Source organism: Procambarus clarkii, chromosome 10 (genome assembly GCF_040958095.1).
Source record: "Procambarus clarkii isolate CNS0578487 chromosome 10, FALCON_Pclarkii_2.0, whole genome shotgun sequence".
Classification (NCBI taxonomy): domain Eukaryota; kingdom Metazoa; phylum Arthropoda; class Malacostraca; order Decapoda; family Cambaridae; genus Procambarus; species Procambarus clarkii.
In genome coordinates, this window is record NC_091159.1 from 21,645,944 (window position 1) to 21,654,726 (window position 8,783).

An 8,783-nucleotide genomic window follows, 5' to 3' on the forward strand; every position below is an offset into this window, starting at 1 on the left:
CTCACTCCCCCTACACATTCACCACCTGCCTCACTCCCCCTACACATTCACCACTTGCCTCACCCCCTACACATTCACCACCTGCCTCACCCTACACATTCACCACCTGCCTCACCCCTACACATTCACCACCTGCCTCACTCCTACACATTCACCACCTGCCTCACCCCTACACATCCACCACCTGCCTCACTCCTACACATTCACCACCTGCCTCACTCCTACACATTCACCACCTGCCTCACTCCCCCTACACATTCACCACCTGCCTCACTCCCCCTACACATTCACCACCTGCCTCACTCCCCCTACACATTCACCACCTGCCTCACTCCTACACATTCACCACCTGCCTCACCCCTACACATTCACCACCTGCCTCACTCCCCCTACACATTCACCACCTGCCTCACTCCCCTACACATTCACCACCTGCCTCACTCCCCTACACATTCACCACCTGCCTCACTCCCCCTACACATTCACCACCTGCCTCACTCCCCCTACACATTCACCACCTGCCTCACTCCTACACATTCACCACCTGCCTCACCCCTACACATTCACCACCTGCCTCACCCCTACACATTCACCACCTGCCTCACTCCCCCTACACATTCACCACCTGCCTCACCCCTACACATTCACCACCTGCCTCACCCCTACACATTCACCACCTGCCTCACTCCCCCTACACATCCACCACCTGCCTCACTCCTACACATTCACCACCTGCCTCACTCCTACACATTCACCACCTGCCTCACTCCTACACATTCACCACCTGCCTCACTCCTACACATCCACCACCTGCCTCACCCCTACATATTCACCACCTGCCTCACTCCCCCTACACATTCACCACCTGCCTCACCCCTACACATTCACCACCTGCCTCACTCCTACACATTCACCACCTGCCTCACTCCCCCTACACATTCACCACCTGCCTCACTCCCCCTACACATTCACCACCTGCCTCACTCCCCCTACACATTCACCACCTGCCTCACTCCCCCTACACATTCACCACCTGCCTCACTCCTACACATTCACCACCTGCCTCACCCCTACACATTCACCACCTGCCTCACTCCCCCTACACATTCACCACCTGCCTCACTCCCCTACACATTCACCACCTGCCTCACTCCCCCTACACATTCACCACCTGCCTCACTCCCCTAAACATTCACCACCTGCCTCACTCCATCCTACACATTCACCACCTGCCTCACTCACCCTACACATCCACACCTGCCTCACTCCCTTACACATCCCACCACCTGCCTCACTCCCTACACATTCACCACCTGCCTCACCCCTACACCATTCACCACCTGCCTCACTCACCCTACACATCTACCACCTGCCTCACTCCCCTACACATTCACCACCTGCCTCACTCCCTACAACATTCACCACCTGCTCACTCCCTACACATCACCACCTGCCTCACTCCTACACATCACCACTGCCTCACCCCTACACTATTCACCACCTGCCTCACTCCCCTACCATCACCACCTGCCTCCCCCTACACATTCACACCTGCCTCACTCCATACACATTCACCACATGCCTCACCCCTACACATTCACCACCTGCCTCACTTCCTACACATCCACCACCTGCCTCACCCCTACATATTCACCACCTGCCTCACTCCCCCTACACATCCACCACCTGCCTCACTCCTACACATCCACCACCTGCCTCACTCCTACACATTCACCACCTGCCTCACTCCCCCTACACATTCACCACCTGCATCACTCCCCCTACACATTCACCACCTGCCTCACTCCTACACATTCACCATCTGCCTCACTCCCCCTACACATTCACCACCTGCCTCACTCCTACACATTCACCACCTGCCTCACTCCCCCTACACATTCACCACCTGCCTCACTCCTACACATTCACCACCTGCCTCACTCCCCCTACACATTCACCACCTGCCTCACTCCCCCTACACATTCACCACCTGCCTCACTCCCCCTACACATTCACCACCTGCCTCACTCCCCCTACACATTCACCACCTGCCTCACTCCCCCTACACATCCACCACCTGCCTCACTCCCCCTACACATTCACCACCTGCCTCACTCCCCCTACACATTCACCACCTGCCTCACTCCCCCTACACATCCACCACCTGCCTCACTCCCCCTACACATTCACCACCTGCCTCACTCCCCCTACACATTCACCACCTGCCTCACTCCCCCTACACATTCACCCCCAGCCTCACTCCCCCTACACATCCACCACCTGCCTCACTCCCTTTACACATCCACCACCTGCCTCACTCCTACACATTCACCACCTGCCTCACCCCCTACACATTCACCACCTGCCTCACTCCCCCTACACATTTACCACCTGCCTCACTCCCCCTACACATTCACCACCTGCCTCACTCCCCCTACACATTCACCACCTGCCTCACTCCCCCTACACATTCACCACCTGCCTCACCCCTACACATTCACCACCTGCCTCACCCCTACACATTCACCACCTGCCTCACTCCCCCTACACATCCACCACCTGCCTCACCCCCTACACATTCACCACCTGCCTCACTCCTACACATTCACCACCTGCCTCACACCTACACATTCACCACCTGCCTCACTCCCCCTACACATTCACCACCTGCCTCACTCCTACACATTCACCACCTGCCTCACCCCTACACATTCACCACCTGCCTCACTCCTACACATCCACCACCTGCCTCACCCCTACATATTCACCACCTGCCTCACTCCCCCTACACATTCACCACCTGCCTCACCCCTACACATTCACCACCTGCCTCACTCCCCCTACACATTCACCACCTGCCTCACCCCTACACATTCACCACCTGCCTCACTCCTACACATCCACCACCTGCCTCACCCCTACATATTCACCACCTGCCTCACTCCCCCTACACATCCACCACCTGCCTCACTCCTACACATCCACCACCTGCCTCACTCCTACACATTCACCACCTGCCTCACTCCCCCTACACATTCACCACCTGCATCACTCCCCCTACACATTCACCACCTGCCTCACTCCTACACATTCACCATCTGCCTCACTCCCCCTACACATTCACCACCTGCCTCACTCCTACACATTCACCACCTGCCTCACTCCCCCTACACATTCACCACCTGCCTCACTCCTACACATTCACCACCTGCCTCACTCCCCCTACACATTCACCACCTGCCTCACTCCCCCTACACATTCACCACCTGCCTCACTCCCCCTACACATTCACCACCTGCCTCACTCCCCCTACACATTCACCACCTGCCTCACTCCCCCTACACATCCACCACCTGCCTCACTCCCCCTACACATTCACCACCTGCCTCACTCCCCCTACACATTCACCACCTGCCTCACTCCCCCTACACATCCACCACCTGCCTCACTCCCCCTACACATTCACCACCTGCCTCACTCCCCCTACACATTCACCACCTGCCTCACTCCCCCTACACATTCACCACCAGCCTCACTCCCCCTACACATCCACCACCTGCCTCACTCCCTTTACACATCCACCACCTGCCTCACTCCTACACATTCACCACCTGCCTCACCCCCTACACATTCACCACCTGCCTCACTCCCCCTACACATTTACCACCTGCCTCACTCCCCCTACACATTCACCACCTGCCTCACTCCCCCTACACATTCACCACCTGCCTCACTCCCCCTACACATTCACCACCTGCCTCACCCCTACACATTCACCACCTGCCTCACCCCTACACATTCACCACCTGCCTCACTCCCCCTACACATCCACCACCTGCCTCACCCCCTACACATTCACCACCTGCCTCACTCCTACACATTCACCACCTGCCTCACACCTACACATTCACCACCTGCCTCACCCCTACACATTCACCACCTGCCTCGTGACTCGCCTGTATACATGATAGCCTCACTCTCAGATTCCCACATTACTTCAGGCAAAGATTTATTGACTTGAGAACTGTCCAAGTTGGGATAAGAGCTGCGTTCCGTATTTACACTGATCCCAGTGATCTTGTGACCTTTACTGCAGCGCGGCTTGTTATTTTAATTATATAATAGCTCCTTTTGTCAAGCACCCGACAACCTTCTCACCTTGCTAATTAGCGAGATGGGCGAGTAATTAAGTCCTACTGTTACCTGTTCTGTTTCAACTAATCTTGCGAGTCCTGAAAAAGAGTTTATTAACAGTAGTTCATTCCCAGGACGGTGATACTGATGCTGTAGTATTGTGCAGTGGTCTACGTCTTCGGTTCGCAGTCGATGATAAGGGATTCGATCCCCCCAGCCGGGATTGAAGTGGTTGGGTACGTTTCATTTCATCTAATATTTGTGTTCATCTAGTGGTAGATACCCCGGAGTTAGGCAATTGTTGTGGGGTGCATTGTGTGGAGGGTCGGTAGTTGGTCTAGGAAGGGGGGGGGGGAAGAGAGGGACCTTGATAGGCCTAAGTCGGGGACAGGAGGTGTCTATGTTTTGGCGTGTTCGGTTTTAAGCGCAGTTGCACAGTATTCGTCTCACGCCTAACGTCGGAAGCTTGCAAATTGCCAGGAGAACGTTTGGGCTTTATTGCAACTATCAACACGGGTTGAATTTATCATTATTAACATCTTTATTGACAAAAATTAATTACATTTTTGGCCTAATCTGAGGATTTCAATTAAGTCTTAGTTGCGTCTTGAGGTACAGCTGCGAGGGAACAGTGTGCATCATCCTGCTTGATGTACAGCCACACCAAGCGCAGTGGTGTCTTGCAAGGAATGTGTGCACGCCACACTGCAGTTGTTGCAAGTAAATAAAACTGTTTATACTCTATATGTCGTCCTTGCAATTATCTCTAAAGGGCATTTCTCGATGCCTAAGCTATGCCTCAGTGGAGCAGTAGTTCAGTGCTCAGCCACCTTCCCCAGGCTCGCCTCCAGTAATAACAGCTTATTGCTCGACTCTAACAGTTAACTGTCTGATGGCAATTAGATGCCCCGTAAATGAAGCCGTCCAAAGCAGTCCGGACTCCTAAGGTTTCTTAAAGTCAAGAAAACGGTCAATTTAAAGTGTCCTTATCCTAACCTACCAGAGGACCCAAAACAGAAACGGGACAGTACGTCACTTTCGCCAGCCGCTTCCATGTTCTATTACGACAATTTTTGGCTTGAGGTAACGCATACGAGCGAAAAGTGACGTTCTTTGTAAGACATGTTGACCGCATCAGCTATGGTCCCACGAGTGCAAATATAGTCATGCGTGAATTGACAAACTTACTGTCTTGCAATACAAGCAATGGGACGTTGCAAGAAACAAGACAATTAAAACAGTGGTTGAAAACAAATAAGTGCAATATTATTGATAATTTAAAATTAATTTAGGCTTTTATTCACTGCCTTCTGAGAATACACATTCAAGATGTTATGTTTAATATTGCCCTCTTGTTCATTATCTGTGTTGCAAGGTACATTATTTCAACTGAAATAGGTTTACTAAAATGTGAAAACGCACAAACTCTACCTCACAAGTCACTCTTGTCATGGACTATAATTTGTCTAAACAGTCCCGCCTACACCCGCGTCCCTTCACAAACTGCCTCCCAACTTTTTCCAACAAGACCCACCTCACTTCTTTAGATTAAAAACCAGTCACCATTCACATTGTTTATTTATCAGGGGAATAGCTTCAACGTCCCAATATCTCCTGTCACACACACACACACATATACACACACACACACACACACACACACACACACACACACACACACACACACACACACACACACACACACACACACACACACACACCAAGTACGAGGTACAGAAAGCAACCTTACTAAGATAGAAGACCAAGTTGGGCGGGTTATTGTTCCCTGATCAACTGTGAAGAGCTGGCCCTTCCTCCCTCCCTCCCACACAGGCCAGGGCTCTCCTCGCTCTAAGACTCGCTTCACTGGCTCTCTTGTCTACTTCCTCGCACCCCACACACTCTCCCACCCTCCCATGCCATAACTGTGGGCGGCCCATTGATCCAACTCTCCCCTTGTTACTGGTTTTCCATCCCTCTTTCCCATCAGCGAAAGAGTAAGATAAAAGAAAGTTACACTATCATGTGGCCTGTAAATTGTAATTCATATTCATAATTCATATTCAGTAGTGAGATCCACGTGTACTGAGAACCCCAGCAGAGGTGAAGGATGCGTCTGTATGACAGTTTATTGTTGGTATAGAGGTGAGTACAGGGTCAGACGACCTCTGACTCCTGTTGTTAGCAAGCTCACAGCATCTGACGATTGATGACTGATGAAGATTAAGCCACCCAAGAGGTGGCACGGGCATGAATAGCCCCGTAAAGCTTCTGACGTTGTTATATGCGCTAGCTAGCCTCGTCAGCCTCTGAGTTACGACCTCTGGGTTACGACGTCATAATGACGCACTCGGCACTCTTGACAGCCCGTCCTCTTAAAGTTTCCCAACGTCAAGAAACTGTCGTACTAAAGTGCCCTTAGCCTAACTTACTGCAGAAGACCCAAAACAGAAACCGAGACAGTACATCACTTTCACGAGCCGCTACCATTATCTAGTACGACAATTTTTGGCTTTAGGTAGAGTATACGTCAAAATGCGACGTTCTATTAGGAGGGCAGGTTGTTCTTGCAGCCCACCTTGGCGAAGCACGAGTGAATGGGGCGGGCTGAAGGTTCTTCAGGTTCTCTGAAGGTTTTTCAGGCACTTTAGCCCACTTAAGAAACCTGAAGATCACATCTGTGACTAAGACTTACGTCAGTTCAAGCCTGTGGCTAAGTCTGAGCCTTATAGCAGCACAGGCTTAGGGCTCTGTGGCTTCAGGCAGCGTCGTGGGAGACATTCACAGTATGTTCTAAGTGTAGAATATATATATATATATATATATATATATATATATATATATATATATATATATATATATATATATATATATATATATATATATATATATATATATATATATATATATATATATATTTAAACCTAGAAGGGGTACCACCTCTGGTGCAAGTGTAGGGACCCATAGCCTCGGAGAAGAAAATAAAGAGTACTCAGAGAAGACCTTGTGGATCCTCACTGAACACTTTGATATTTTCTTCTCCTACCACCCCTATTCTTTTGGTAAGTGTGTATATTTATCTAACTTTATTTGAAAATGTCATTACACAAAAAAGTTACAATATTGATTACATGCAGGATACAAGGCTGCTTGTCACAAGTTGTAGAGCTCCTCCAGCTCCTCAGATGGCGGGCAGGAACCATGGATGCAGTGAGCATTTCCTCTCTGGATTGCAACACTAAGGCGCTGAAAAAGAAAACTGGCAGCTCTAGGGTCTCTAGTTGTTTCGATTAGCTTAGACCCCAAATCCTTCAAAAAGCTAGCAGCACTTTTACCCCAGGCACCAAGTGTCTCTGAGGCAATGGGGACAAAATTGTAGTGGTGCTCAAGGTCTCTGTATTTACGTGACTTGGCTGCTTCCCGGTGATTGGCAGCACCTCCTACTTGTGTAGCACTGAAGTCAACATAGGTATTGGCTAAAGTTGAAACGCAAGTGTAGTCCCACACCAACTGTCTACCATTCTTCCAGGGGTTCACCGTAATTCCGTCTGGGCGACCGACAGGCTCATCAGAGTTGCGGGACATTAGGTAACGGGGCTCTCTCTCTGCTGGACAACCGGCTGTGGTAAGGCTTCTCTTAATAATGTCATTAACCTCGCCGTGTCTTGCATGCCATCCTCCCGTCCTTTGGCAGAGAAGGCCATGCCATCCATATCTGTCGGCCTCTGCCTCGCCGCAAATACACCTGTATTCGGTGTGGATTGGGGCAGCTAGGCGGAGAGCCACGGCAATTCGGAGGGCCTGCGGTGTGAGACGGGTGCCGGTTGCTGACATTGGGGTTGCTAATAGGAAATCACCTGCATGGGGAGCTGCTACAGCTCTAAGTCGGGCAGTGTGTTTACTTGTTGTGTGTTTTTGCGGGGGTTGAGCTTTTTTGCTCTTTCGGCCCGCCTCTCAACTGTCAATCAACTGTTTACTAACTATTTTTTTTCCCACACACACACACACACACACACACACCAGGAAGCAGCCCGTGACAGCTGACTAACTCCCAGGTACCTATTTACTGCTAGGTAACAGGGGCACTTAGGGTGAAAGAAACTTTGCCCATTTGTTTCTGCCTCGTGCGGGAATCGAACCCGCGCCACAGAATTACGAGTCCTGCGCGCTATCCACCAGGCTACGAGGCCCCCTAATGTGGTGTCATGTGGTGTTGTTGCAGCTTCTAGCAAAGTTGCAGCTTCTTGGTCGGCAATGGGGCGATCCCAGCTGGATTGCTTATGGGCTTCAGAAGGCGGTGGTTGGGGTGCTGGTCCTGCGAGAGAGACCCATTTGGTTGTGCAGTTTGTGAAGCTGGGATCATGCACCCCTGCCTGTTGAACTAGGTGCTCAGGTAGGATTTCCTTCACCAAGTTGTCAGACCCCACTGAAGAGGACAGGAACGCTGGTACAGCAATTTGTGTTGCTGTGCGCACGCCAAGGCCCCCGAGTCTGACAGGAAGGGAGGCCTGTTTCCACTGTGAGTCGCTGAGGGAAAGATTGAGGGCTTTTTCTTGTGTTGATTTCAGCAAGCTGTCATACTCTTCTAATTTAATATTGTTGAAAGATGGCGAACATCTTAGAAAGTAGGTCAGCCTGGGGAGGGACAA